General features: G+C 43.4%; 1 protein-coding gene across 1 annotated transcript in view; it reads left to right on the top strand.

Moving 5' to 3' along the window:
* The window catches only part of MMD (monocyte to macrophage differentiation associated), a 139,751-nt gene that overhangs the window by 28,788 nt on the left and 95,953 nt on the right, over positions 1-15,010 (top strand). Inside the window, exon 2 of the mRNA XM_032805603.2 lies at positions 8,712-8,818. The gene's annotated coding sequence lies outside the window, so the exon portion shown is untranslated. The remainder of the gene's footprint in view (positions 1-8,711; positions 8,819-15,010) is intronic.

The following is a 15,010-nucleotide window of genomic DNA, read 5'->3' as shown; positions in this document are numbered from 1 at the left end:
TGTTCGTTGTAGGGAAGGGCACACCAAAAATAATACAACATTCACCAGAGAAAAGACATCTGGGTTTGTATGGAACCCATTCACAGTAGCACGGATTTCTACTAATGATTTTCTTTCCAAAATGCAGTGTAAGCAGGCTTCGCTCAGATGGGTAGGTCAACAAATCAGTTCTAATGAACTTACCATAAAGATAAAATATGAGTAAATCATGTCCAAGAAAAATCACTATAATTCTTTAAATTCATCATCCCGTGCTGCTGAGTGAATTATTACCATCCTAGACTTGCTTGCTAATTCCAGGCCAAGTTCTGAGTCAGTGGAAGTCAATGGCATAATTCCCATTTTTTTCCATTGGGCACATGAACTGCATTTTGACACTTTGTTTTAACACCCAGAAGGCTTCCTAAAGGAATCTCTCTCCTGTGCCTTGTCAGACAAACTTAAGCCTTTTTTACGCTACAAAAGTTGCCCATTGGTAAGAATGGATGTCAGACCACAATTGATATGTGTCACAAACTACATCGGCTCCATAGCGCCCTGCGCTGACTTAGTGTGGTGCTGCAGGCACTCTCTACCTCAGTTTCCCTTCTCTCAGGGCCCCTCAACAACTCCACACAATCCAAAATTCCTCTGCTGGGGTTCTGCTTTATTAAATTCAAATAAACTTGAAATAACGTCACTCCCCTTGGGCCCACGGAGTTGCACTGCCCTCCTCCTATGAACCTGTGGACTCTGGGACCCAGGAACCGCATGCCAATCTGTAAGTGTAGACAAGGTCAAACGGCTTCCAGCACCATAGTTCAAAACATGCTTGGGAAATGTTTACCCAGTGAGGACTAGATTTTCAATAATTTTTCTCTTACTTTATAGATGAAGATGCTAATGACCCCAAGGTTCAGATCTGCTCTTCATTAGAGCAGTATGAATCCAGAGAGCAAGCCAAATCCTACTTTTCATTACATTGGAGTAAATATATAGTAACACCATTACAATCAGTGACATTACTCCTAATTTATACTGGCATCTCCACTGAAGTCAACTGAGTTGCACCAGTTTTACACTAGCATAACCAAGAGCAGAATGTGAACAGTCTTTAACATGCATTGTTTCTTGTTCAATATATACTGCATGGGTGGCTGGAATCTCCTAGGATTTTATGGTTATTACTTTGAACAAATTGCTACACCACCTGGTGCTTCAGGTGATCCAAAAATTCTTCAAGAGGCCTCTTTAGTACTTTTGGAAGAGTTTCAGTATGATACCACTGCACATCTGCAAGCGTCTTGACACCAAAGAAGTAGTAAGTAATTCTGGCACAAGACCTATGACAGGAACTCTAGAAGGACTCGCTGGTTCTTTAATCTCTCTGGGAAAAGTGTCAGACAGCAAAACTATTGGCCTGAACTCAGCATATGAACAATATGCATTTTGACATCAAGGGCCCAATGCTGCTTCCAATGAACTGAAGAGGAGTTTTGCTATTGAGTTCAATGTGTGCAGGGTCAAACCCACATACAATAAACAAGTCCAAACTGAAGTGCCAAAAATAGAAAGGCAGAGGTGAAACAGATGATATAACCTCTTCAAGTTTTAATAATATATTGTGTCATATAGAGACTGTCTTTGTTTTTACATGGACCCCCACTTAAAATCTAGGTCTGAACACTCACTATGGAGCTTTGGGGAAGTATGTTTCCAAATCCAGAAGTATTTCACAGGGAGAAAAAAATCTATTGCTCTAAGGGCAGGAACCAAGCCAAACAGAACAGGAGTGAGGAAGATTCTACAGTCCTCGATTTGCTATTACCTCACCTTTCTTGTGTCTCTAATATCCTGGGACCAACATGGCTACAATACCCCTGCAAATATCAGTACATTGTTCATCTCTTACTTGATTTTCTGAATACAAGATCAAACGTGAAATATGCCCCTGTGCAGAGTCACGCATAGGCCTTGGGCTGCCTTATAGCGGAGTAGTGAATTTCACTCCAAAGTATTTGAAAAGGATCATTCAGGCATTCAAAGCTAGAGCCCCTCAAAAGTGGATGGGAATTACTCACATCCTACAGGAAGCAAATGATGCCCTGGATCTGATACTGTGCTGATGGCTGTTATGTGGATAATAGACATATACAAAATATACAAGGGACAGAGAGATAAAGAATGGGCATACCATATATCCTTTAAAACGCTGCGTCTGATTCAAAAGGCAGAAATCTATTGTTTGTATATAGTGTGGAGTCTTTTCCCAAGAGGATATCCTGTCTGAGATTATGTGCCAGTTTGCTCTTTACATTCTGAAGGGAATGGCTAGTCAAAGTGAAAAGAACCAAAACTGCACTGCAAAAGCAGTGATTTATTTGTAGGTATGAAAGGGGATAGAAAGCCAAAGTTCTTGGCCCCTCTAAACATGTTTCCTAGTTTTATACATTGAAATCTACATTTTCAGTGTAATTGGCCATGCTTTTACCACGATCACACAGGAAAATTGCTTCACATGTGCATGGTAATGAATATTTAAATGTACAAATACTTATTTACACTCCTAGTTGTGGTAACCTACATGTAAATATAATCACACAACTGCGGTAAATGCACATGCAAATAAGTGCACAGTTTTTTGGGGGCGGGGGTTGCTTTTTATTTACTTGTGCCAAGAGGCCTGCGCACACTGAAAACTCTGCCTTCAAATAACATCACAGCTGGACAGTCAATTTCTCTATGAGTTGCATTATTATCCTTTGGTAAATATAGTAGGACAAACTATTTCCTCTAATGCGCTGATCTGAGGTATTTGTGCAGTATTACAGGTTTGCATTATTTCACCTTTTTGGTCCTGTTAGACTCACGAACACACAAAAAAGGAAGATAAGGTACCATAAAACCAGGCATTATTTTACATGCAGAATTCAAAGACAGAGAAAATAAACTTTGTTTCCTGCTCAAAGATTCAGATGCCTCTGTCAAGAACAATCTGCAATGCAAGATATACTAGTTTATTTCAGCAATAACGGAAGGGGATGCTCTTTTACAAGATAATCTGGTTCTCCCAAGGATAAGCTGGGATCAAAGGTGGGGTAATGTCTACCAATGAGATAACTGGATCATTGCCTATATAAATGCTTTGCCCATCCTATGATCGCTATTATGCTGTAAATGAGAAAGAAGCAGCAAGGCTGTAAAATTCATTGAAATTGCTTTTGACAACTTTTTGAATTGCCACTAATAATGGCAAGTAACAGCCAGCAGGACAGGATAATAGGTCCCAGTGGCATGATTTTCTGAGACATCACCAAAAAGTTAAATATACAGTAAAGCAGCCCCACGGAAGAGACACAAAGCAAAGTGCCACTTCCCATCTGGTGGCTCCAGTATCAACACAGGGAGGGAGCCAGCGCTGAAAAGCTGTAGTAGTTCTAAATTTGGTACAAAACCCTGCAGTAATGCTACTTAATGCACTGTTTAAGTCCTACCCCACCAAGAGCTCCAAAATAGATATAGCGCTCCTTCTGGCAATGGCATATAATTAGCCCCAACTAAGTCAATTTCAGCACTGCTAAATAGGTCCTGGCTCTAATTAGGGCAATGAAGCTTTGAGTACTGTATGTGTAGAATACTCCACTCCAGGGCTAGGGAAGCATTGTAGAAATCCCTTAGCAGCACTTGTCCCTGAGCATGTTTAGCAACAAATTAGCTATAGGCCTGGAACTGCTGTCATCAAAGTCAACGTCAAAGCACCCGCAGAATTCAGTGGCAGAAGGATTGGACTGTAGGGAATAGCCCATATAATTATGTGACCTATCAAGCTTCATAGTCAAGTTCGTGGAGCATGTGGAGTCCTGACTCTACAAATCAGCAACAGTGCTCTGGAGGTCCAGCCTCTGGAGCTTTGACTGGCTGGGGATGAGCAGAGCAGAGAAGCTGGCCTCTCCATTCCTCAGAGCCGTGGTTGGCTAGAAAACTGACAGGAAATCCCACCTCTACTTCCTGCAGCCAGCTCTCCTCCAACACAGGAGGATAGGTTTGGAATTTTGTAGCAGGGATGGCATGGGCTACAGGAAATGGCATATGCCCTTTGCTGGGACACAGCAGGGGGAGAATTTGAGGTTGGGACTGGGAAACAGACCCAGGGAACAACCTGAGTGCATAGTTCCACTAGCCCGCACCACACTTAAGCCATTAGCCACATGCTAATAAAGGCATTGAGGCAGATATGTCAATTGTCATTCCAGGCAGAATTTCTGCCTCCCTAAAGGTTGCAAGAGTCTGGAACAACCTAGCAGAGAAGGGAGCTCCCACCAAAGCATATCACTAGTTAGGGTTACATTCTTTTTAAACTTTATTGTATTTATAATTATAAGAAGCTAGAGTGAAAAATGTCAGTAAACAGTGATCAACTGAAGTAGCCTTATATGGGGGGGAGCACAATCATAATTATTTGTCTTAATTAAACATCTGTTTGTGGAGTTGTGGGAGCTGGACAAAAAAAGTTTAAAAGCCCTGCTAGAAAACAAACCATGTTATTATAGCACTTATGTAAGCATGGAGATCTGGGAGCCCTAATATCAACATCAGTCAGTCTATAGGGCTTTGCCTCTGATTTCAACAAGCTTTGGATCAGGCTCACAGTCCCTCCACTTTACAAAGATTGGTCCACAAAGAGAGAGACACCCCAACCTCTCCCGCTGCATCCAATCTCACACTGCTAGCTCCCTCTCCGATGTTTCCCCTTGGTTGTCCTGCCAACATCTGAAAACACAAACTCTCTTCTTACCAGGGCTGATTGAAATTTTTTTGTCAAAACATGCACAATGCAAAACTAGGTTGCTGACTAAATGGAAATTTTCAGGAGATGTCTCTTAGGAAAATTTCAACTTTTCATCAAAAAACTGAAGATAGAAAAGTTTCTGGCCAGAACCAGAAAATCTTTAGTTTGGGGGAAAATTTTGGTTTCCAGTTTCAATTGCCATCCATTGCAATATACAGTATGTCCTGCACTTCCTTAAAAATACTCCAAATTTCCCAAGGGTTTTATATATATAATATACAAATATATTTATATATCTAATTGTAACTTCTGAACATTTGTTGTATTTCAGGAAGTATGAGCTTTTTGTACTAACATTCACAGATCTTAAAGTAAATTATTTATTAATAGCGATGATAAAAAATGTTCACATAATGTCTTTCATCTGAAGAGCACAAAGCCATTGAACAATACAAATTAAGCACAAAGCTGCTATTCTGCATAAATGGTGTCCTCTAGATATCTCTAAATGACAAGTATTTAAGCAGGAGAAAATGCAGCGCTCATTTATTTTATATTTATTTATTTAATTGTGAAACAGATGCAGGGATTTTCATCTACCTTAAGGTTTTATATTTCGGCCCATCACCTCAGTATCTGAGCACCTCTCATAAAATTGATACCAATAGCAAAGTCCCTAATGGACTCTATGAAATCTCTGGTACTTCTTACTTTGGGACTAAAAACTCTGCCTGGGGAAGGATATTGCACTCTAACTATAGTTAGTGGGATGCCTTTGGTTTTTGATCACTCTTTTCACTGTGACTTATTCAAAGGCTTGACGATAACTGAAGACAGGATCTTTAAAATAGATAAACATTAGTAGATGCCACAGATGTCAGTAGCACAAGAACTGCACATGCAGGGTTGACTGTGGGTGACTTCACCCTTGGCTATGGGTGTGTGAATTTTTTGGGGGGCGGGGGCACTAGGAGGGACAGGAAACAGGGGGAGGTCAGGAACTGCCCCCCACACACACACACAATTGTGAGGGGTCTGTGAGCCTGGGAAAACATCAAAGGAAGGGCTGGAAGGCAGTACGCCTGGGTTCTGTTCCCGGCTTTGGGTGGGGAGTGTAATCTAATACATATAACTAAAAGCTGTGCCAATTCTTCACCATATTAATTTGTTTGTATGTTGTATCCCAGTCCCCTAGCTTTTTTCTGTTTGAGTCTTTAAACTCCAAGTCCTCCAGGCAAGGATGTCTCTCTGTTTATAAAACACCCAGCACAATGTGGCCTTGTCCCACTTGAGGCCTTTGGATGTGCCCATAATATAAATATTTACTACTTGTAATAAGGAGCAGGGAAATTGGTTTTTCTTAGCAGTTTCTTGGAGAGAGGGGGAAAGGCTTAGTGATGTAGAATTTGTTTGAGAAGGAGGCTGCTGATCCAAAAAAGCATCAAGACAAACAGACAAAGGTTATGCAGAAAGTACTGCAGTACCGCTAATTTCCTCCCCAGCTTTTGTAATCACTCCAATGTCTGTCCCAGCTGTGGAACACATGCTGCAAAGAGGAAGCAAAACAGCAGGAATTCATTTTTAGGTTTAAAAGCTTAAACTCTCCCAAGGCGAATATTCCAAGTTGAGAATGAAGCAGATTTCATCCTCCTTGCCACAATGGCAAATTTTAATGCATTACCCAGTAAAACAGAAAAGAAAAGGAAAATATGGTAACATTTGTTTAAAAATCACCCTTATTCTGAAAAGTGGCTGTATCTGGCACCTTCTCTCGCCTCAGAGCTGCTCCCTGGGTGGATTCAGAGTATGATCTCCCTACGTTAGCGATCCAAACAAATCGCCATTGCTTTTAACTCCTGTTAGCCCTGCAAATCAGTCACAGCTGTGGGAGAGTGAGCTGGATTCTATTCTGGCTCTTGGCTCAGCAGATATGTTAACGACACTAGAGACAGTGGGTGGGATCGACGAAGGGACTTAGGTCTTGCAATGCTAGATGTCCTGGCTCCTAGAAAATCACAGGACAAAGCTGCAGTTCACAGAAGCTGAGTTCGATGCTTGGGTGAATGGGGAGAGAGAGAGAAGCACCTTAGAACGTGATCCACAAAAGCCAGCACCCTGGGTGGGGAGCCACCTAAGCTAGCCAATGGGGAAATGCTGGTGACAAGGATGTGTCATAAGCCTCTCGCTGTCTCAGAGATAAGCACCTAAGTCCAGGCTGCAGGAAGGTGCCTAGCTCTGTTTAGGGACCCACGAATGGGAACCGGCCATCTGGAGTTAGACAGCTTTGGTGCCTAAAGCATTTCTTGTAGGAATGAGTTAGGTGCCTGCCTCACTCCACACAAAACAGCCCAACAAGGAGGTAGTGGGGCCCACCTTATAACTTTTAGCTGTGTGGGTAGAGCACTCACCTGGGATGTAGGAAGCCCAGGTTCAACTGCCTCCTCTCTGCTAAGGGGGAGAAAGCATTGGAACAAGGGTCTCCCATCTCTGAGGAGAATACGCTAACCACGTAGCTATGGGACATTCTGAGGTGGGACTCCCTCGGGCTCTCCTGTTGAAGCTGTTGCACTCTGGAGAAAGAATGATTGGAGCAGGGGGACTGGACCTAGAGTCTCCAACTTCCTAGGTGGGAGAATCTTTTACCCTAAAAACTTAGGCACTGGGTAAGTTTAGGGTGTCTATAGGGATCAGTAGGCATTTTGTGGGTCTCAAGGAGCCAAAACTGGGAATTAGGCACCTATGTCAGAGATTTAGTCCCCTAAGTAATTTTGTGGATCCCACTCAAAGTGCCAAAGCCTGTCTTCCAGTGCAACCCACTGGGATCAGGTAATTAAGGAAGGATGGTCCCGTGATTAGAGCAGTAGGCTAGGCCTTGGCAGAAATGGGTTGGTGGGTACTCCTGTGTGTGACCTTGGCCAAGACTCTCAGTTGCTCTGTGCTTCTGTTCCTCATCTGTAAAATAAGGATAACAGCACTGCCCTACCTTGCAGGGGCGCTGAGAAGATAAAGGCATTAAAAGACTGTGGGGCTCTGATAATGGGGACTATACAAGTCCTATATCTAATCAGCCTTGTTTGGAAATATGTTTTTTTCTTGTATTTCAGTACAAATATTCAACAAAGCCGCTACTGTGTTTGCAATTAGAAAACCAGAGACATGAGCTTAGAGTTAGCCCTCTGCTGTCGCTACATGGAGAGGCTGCTGTACGTATGTCTATGCCACAGTTAAACACCCACAGCTGGCCTGGAGCTCAAGGTCTCAGGCTGTAAAAGCGTGGTGTAGATACTCGGGCTGGAGCCTGAGCTCTGGGACCCAGCAATGGAGAAGGGTCTCAGAGCCCGGGCTCCAGCCCAAATGTTTACACCACAATTTTACAGCTCAAGCTCCATGAGCCCAAGCCAGCTGACAGAGGCCAGCAACAGATGTTTAATTGCAGTGTAGACATACCCTGTGAGATTTCTACACCTATCACCTGTTGGAAGCTTTTGTTTCCTCTCTGGGAGAGTTTCAACCTGCTGCCAAGGTTCACTGAGGGGAGGGAAGAGAGATGAGAGGAAGCTAAGGTGATGGCCATTAACAGAGAGATTCACTTAATGTTCCTTTGTTAACAGCTTTCTATTTAAGTTGTCCTTGCTCTGCTTATCTGTACACATTGTTGCTTATGAACTCTAAGAACAAGTAATGCTTACTCCCACTTAACTCAGTGGGACCATTCATGTGAGCAAGTATTCAACATAAGGGTTGCAGAATCAGGTTCTAGTTAATTAAGCTTCATGACATCCTGCGTGATGGGTAAATATCATTATTTCAGTTTCTTTCTGCAAAATGGAAACATGGAGAGTTTAGGTGACTTGACTAAGATCACACAAATCAGTGGCAGAGCCAAGAAGCCCCAGGAGTCCTGGTTGCCTCTACTGCACTCTAATCTCACTTTTTTTCCTAGGAGTTACCTGTGTCCATGAGGAGTGCTTTGGGCGATGGTGGCAGAAGATTTAGAGGCTGATTCTAACCTCCAGTGACTTCAGTGGAGTTACACCTGCATTACACAAGGTCAGAATCAAGACTGTGGAGCTAAATTTTCAAAAGAGCTCAGGGCCAGACCTTCAGGTGCTCCCTCTTCATAACTGGGGCCACATTTTCATAAGAGTTTGGCTTCAATTTAAGCATTTAAATAAAGTCCAGATTTTCTAACTGCTCAGCACCCAGCAGCTACCACTGTGATACTTATGCCCATACCAGTCAATGGAGTTGTATCCAGTTACAGCAGTACTGAACTAGGCTCATTCTCTACCTCTGCTCCCCTCCCTACCACCTTCCACTCATCTGTCTCCAGCCTCTGCTCTCTCATGCTATTCGGTCTCACCACAGCTGATTATTAGCACCTTTTCTTATGTTTCTCCTCTGGTGTGTTGGATACAGCACTAGCCTGGGTCTCAGGACTCCTGGATTCTTATTCCTGGCTCCGCCACTGGCTTCCTGGGTGACCTTGGGCAAGTCATTTCATCTGTAAAATGGGGATAAGAATACTGGCCTCCTTTTTAAAACAATTTGAGATCCACTGACAAAAAGTGCTATATGAGAGCTAGCTGTTATTACATTTATTATCTGCTTTCTCTGAGGCCTTGTCTACACTGCCACTTTACAGCGCTGCAACTTTCTCGCTTGGGGTGTGAAAACACACACACACACACACACCCTCCAAGCGCTGCAAGTAGCACTTGTAGCTACTCCCCTCATGGGGGTTGTTTTTTACAGCGCTGGGAGAGAGCTGCTGTGGCAGCGCTTTAACATTGCTAGTGAAGACTCCCTACTGAAAAGTTTGGAACCAGATCTTTTCCCCTCAGTCCTGTACAAGTTAATAAGAATGGGAGAGAGAAAAAAAATGTCTGAACTCTGTGATATTCAAATACATATATAAAAATACATAAAGAGTTCTGTGACACAATTTGTATCAAAAATGCAAAGTGAAATAAAGCTGTTACATTATGGTATGATAAAGGTAATTGTGTGGGTTGGAAATGGTTCGGGAAGAAGAGGCTTCATGGTTATCTTAAATGGCTTCAACTTGTGTTTTTAAATTATGTCAGGGGCATCTATAGTATATGGATGGATGCCATTGCAGCACTCCTATAAATTGGAACAAATACATTAAATAAATGAGGATGCTTCTGACTGTTCAGTGCTAAATGGGACAGATCAGCTGCTAACAAAGTCTTGACTAATGATTTTATTTTGGGCACAGAAGAACAGATAACTTAAGCCAAAGATCTACTTTTGATGATGATTCAAATAAGCCAAGTCCAAGTCAGATACTCCTTTCTTCTGCAGAACTGAGCCCTCTGTTCTCAAAGAACATGTTCCCCTATGACAGGAACACACTCTGGGGTGCTGTACTTCTTGCCAGAGACTCAGGCAATAACTGAATGTACTGCTGGATACTACTTCCTGCAGGGATTTCTACCAGCCCACTGATCAACCTGTGGCTAAACTGCCCTTGTCATGGGATGGAGGATTGTACTCTCTGAAGATAGTGTCAGGAATCAGGCCTTGCAGCAGAGCCAGACTGTGGGCCCTAACAAACACAGCTGGCCTCTTGTAGGTTGCCTGATTGGCTACATTGCCTGATTGGAGGAATGAGTCAGCTCTGTCTCTTGACACTGGCCTCTGACTCTGACTCTGGGCTCCTATTTCTGGCTGCCAGTTCCAGTCACTAGACATGACCACCCATGTCCTGGTCTCTGACAGTCTTTGAGAACATTCGCCATTTGGAATGCTCCGGGTGGCACCAAAGCTTGCTTATCGGAAGTATCTTCATAAGCCCGATTTCCAAGCCGCATCAAAGAAGCATGATCTCCAGCAGAGTTAGGGAACCACACACACACACACACACACACACACACTGCTCCTTGCTACCATCCTTCAATGGGAGCCTTGTACCAGATACAGGAAACGTCATAGTTCCATGTTCCTCCAAGCACATACCTCTGTCTCACTACTATGTTATTAAACCGCTAAGAGAAGGAAAAGTAAATGAGAGACCAACTGAGATGCGCCCTGGAAGTGGCCAGCAGGTCCAGCTCCTAGGTGGCGGGGAGGGGGCAGGAGGCTCCGCGGCGCATGCTACTCTCACCAGCAGGTACCAGCCCCCGCAGCTAGGAGTGTAGAGCCAGTGCTCAGGCAGCGCGCGGAGCCCTGTGGCCCCCCTGCCTAGGAGCCGGACCTGCTGGCTGCTTCCAGGGCACAGTGCAGTGCCCCAGGACAGGTAGGGACTAGCCTGCCTCAGGTCCGCAGCACCGCCGACACCTGGTCACCTTTTAATTTATACAGCATGCAGGGCCTGCTGGGATAACCGGGCCTACGAGTTCACCTTAATTGTAAGCTCAGGTGTAAGAACTATATAAAAGTTCATAAGATGTTTCTATAACAAATGTTGCTGGAAAGTAGGTCAAGTTCCTTTCAATAATGAATGTTATAAACAGATGCAAGAGGTCTAGACAGAGAGACTAAATTAGTCCTAACAAAAAAGGCCTTAAAGAAAGACTTTAGGGGGGAAAATATGGAAGAACAGACTGAGGCTACCAGAGCAAGCTTCACTATCATGGTTGCCACTCCAATAGTCTGCTTCATCCTAATCCTGAAGGATGTCCTGATCAGATCAGGCCAGACAGAGGGACCCAGATGACATCACTGCCCCTTCCAGTCCCAGCTGATTCCCAAACACCAACTGAGATGAAATGGGATTGGACTTTTACAACAGCTCCAGCCCATCTCATTTAATAACTTCTCTTTCCCCCCAAAAGACAGTTATTGCCATCTTTGATACCATCTAAGAGACTGTCAAACAAGGGCTTTTTCCTCCTAAAGCTCTCTCCAGCTAAAGAGAAAGGGAACAAGGGAGGTTGTTAAAATGAAAGCCTGATTTAACACTTTACATTTCAAATCCTTTGACTGTTTTTCCTTCTTATCTTTAATAAAAGGATTAAAGGATTTTTACTGTTGTGTTTGCCATGGTACTAAGCAGTCTGAGGTCTCTGTATACCAAACCCCAAATCTCATTTAACACTGTTTAATGTTAGACAGTGACTGGGTTATGTTAATACCTTTGGCCCCCTTTATTCCATCTAAAGTAATACAACAGGCCACGCAACTGAGTGAGGGAAGGTCATGTGTGTGTTGGGAGCTCCACCCTCTTCTCCCCACTCCCAAAGTGGGAAGCTCCATTCTGGCAAGAAGAGGAAAAGACACATACTGCAATAATTTAGCTTGGCCCTGAGGGCTTCGGTATATCTTGCCTTTCTTTAGGTTTTCCAGTCAAGTAGGCCTGTCATTAAACTTGATTGGCCTCTGCTTGGCCATTAGCTGGATGCTAGTTCCTGAGCAATGCCAGAGTAATTGGACATGATTTGTTGTGTTAACAGGAGTGTATCACCAGCTCTGAACTGAATCAAGTCTCTAGAAATTTCCTTGCAGCCACAGGCACTGGAACAATTTGTATAGTGGGGGTGCTGAGAGCCATTGAACCAAACTTTTAACCCTGTATATGATGGAAACCACTTCAAGCCAGGGGGCGCTGCAGCACCCCCAGCACCTCCTCGTTTCAGCACCTCTGAAGCTTGCAGCTTCTCTGTTCTCTGAGCTAACCAGGGAAAATGTTGGTGCATAAAACCCAGAGCAGCCAGGACATTCAAGATTAAAACCAAACCCTTAGGATTAGGTTACTCTGTGATCCCTTTTTTTAAATCTGCTCACTCGTATGGTTACATGACAATTTTGCAGATTGCCGACAAAAAAACCACTGCTTTGAGAGAGTATGTGTGTCTAGAAAAGGCCCGGTACGTGACTCAATGTTCATTTTACAAACACATGCCCTCTCCTAAGCACTGTTTTGATTGGCAGTCTGGAAAGCATCAGTGCTGGCAGGATGAACATTGTCGCTATGGTACACCAGAGACCGACACAACATAACATAACCATCTCACTGAATGGATGCACAGTTTAAAAACTGATCGACAAAGTGATGTAACCTTAAGTGGCCCTATCTGTTTCGTATTATACACATGCATCTATAACCCTTGACAGATAGGAACTGATCCAAAATCCAATGAAAATAGTGTTAGAATTCCCACTGACTTCAATGGACTTTTCAAAAAAGATTGTGGACTAGTAAATAAGGGCCTGGACGCAGCAAAGCACTTAAGAACTTGCTGAAAGTTAAGCAGCTTCTTAAGTGCACTGCTGAATCAGAGCCAAGAAGACTAATGAAATACACTGGACCAAAACCATGTGCACCCTTACAAGTCAGAGACCCAATCATTCTTACTCACACTGGTATCAATGGTAGAAGTCCCATGGACTTTGGCAAGATCAGGATCATATCCAAGGACAAGCATCTTCAAATCAATGTGTTTGACTATGAGCCAATGCAGCTCATTCAAAATAGGGAAATTTTCCTCCCATGGGAGCCATGTTGGAGCTAATCCAAAGTCTTATCAACCAAACCAGCCCATCAGGAAGTACTGTGGTTAAAGGAACACTCTCAAGGCTGGCACTATAAGCCCATAATCATCCCTAGACCTGCTCTTACTTTGATTGGTGAACATACTGTGCCATCCACTTACCTCCACTCTTTAGAGCAGGCCATCTTGGAAAAATCCTGCTCCTGAGGACACCCTTGTTAAAGCAAGTTGACTTCGGAGCTTTGATCTTCTATCCAGAGCCAGTGCTGGAACCCACAAACCTAGCACCTAAGCAGAACTCCAGAGAGGTCATTTGGGCCCAGATCCTCAGCAGTATTTATTATCTAATTTATGTATCTATTTGTTTATTACATGTATTATCATAGTGCCTAAGAGTCCCAGTCATGGACTAGGACTGATGCGCAAGGTGCTGTACAAACAGAACAAATAAAAAGACAGTCCCTGCCTCAGTTTAGTCACCTAACTCTCACTAACTTCAAATTGATTTGAACCAAAGGGAGTTAGGTGACTAAATACCAAAGGGAGTTAGGTGACTTTAGGCTCTCAGCCTCGGGGTTTTCCACCCCCCAAGCTCAAACCCCGTTAGAGGCCTGCAAAAGTTCTGTCTGCCCTTTTTCCTCTCTTTTCTTCTTCTTCATGAACCTTAGCATTCTTCTGTGGTTTGGCCAGAACCCAGAGTGGAAGCATTGGACAAAATCTTTAGACAGAGCCTTTACTCATGAGAGTTCCAGCCCAATTCTGCAAACTCAAGGGATTCAGAGAAGCCTTGGGATTGATGAATGCTTATCCAAACTGCATGCGTAAACTACATCAGCTAACTAAGAAGGTTCTAGCAAGAGAGAAATGGGATTTTAATTTCACATCTGAAAAGGAAATGTTAAATGTGCTTTCCTCCAAGATATTGCATTAAGTCTGATTAATTTCACTAATATACTCCAAGCAGTCTTTTCCCCCCAGCATGAGTGTTCTTGGCTCCCTGGTCTTTGAGAACAACTGCTAGGAGACAACAAAAACCATAAACCCAAGCTATAAATCAGAGCTGTCAGTCTTCCCCGCCCCATTGTGTAAACAGAAAAAGCCTACACAATTATTATTCAATTTTGTTAGTTGGCTCCACTCTCCTTCTCTTGAGACAATTCCCTTTCGCAATTAGATTTAGGCGATATGTGAAGTTGGTGCTGTAAGCAGAACGGAGCTTTAATTGTAACAGCAGTCTCATATGTGATCTTGCCAGTTTGGGTTTTACAGATTATTGCTTTAAGCATTTTAATACCAGAAAAAATAAATCAGGAAATGCTGACTGAGATCCAAAGCAAAACAGATTCCAAATATGCAAGTCTGCTGATTGCAGTATTTGGAGCTCATGCTCTTCTTGCTGTCTGTACCCCTGCCACTATAGAGATGTCTTATTGAAAGCCCCACTTGAATTAGCTTTTCCAGTCCAGAAGAAGGATCATGTTAGATTGCTTTAGATTAAGCCATGATTGAAATTTGCAAGGGCAGCCTTTCGAGGCAAGATTATTTCCCTGGTTTCTTCTGGAAAGGGAAGATGAATTTAGATGGGTCAGTAAGACACAAATCCTGCCTGCTGTGCCTCATGCATGAGCTGAGAGACTGCAAAGTGAGCAGAAAACACCACACACCAAATGTTTTAACCAGCTGCAGAGCAGATATACCCTATGAGTTCAACTCAACTCCCCACCTTACAGCACAGCCAGGCAGGTCCAATGTGTGATTAGGTTTCCACACCCTATGTGCATCATGG

Source organism: Chelonoidis abingdonii, chromosome 13 (genome assembly GCF_003597395.2).
Source record: "Chelonoidis abingdonii isolate Lonesome George chromosome 13, CheloAbing_2.0, whole genome shotgun sequence".
NCBI lineage: Eukaryota > Metazoa > Chordata > Testudines > Testudinidae > Chelonoidis > Chelonoidis abingdonii.
The sequence above is the reverse complement of the archived record's forward strand: the minus strand, read 5'-3'. Positions and strand labels throughout refer to the sequence as shown.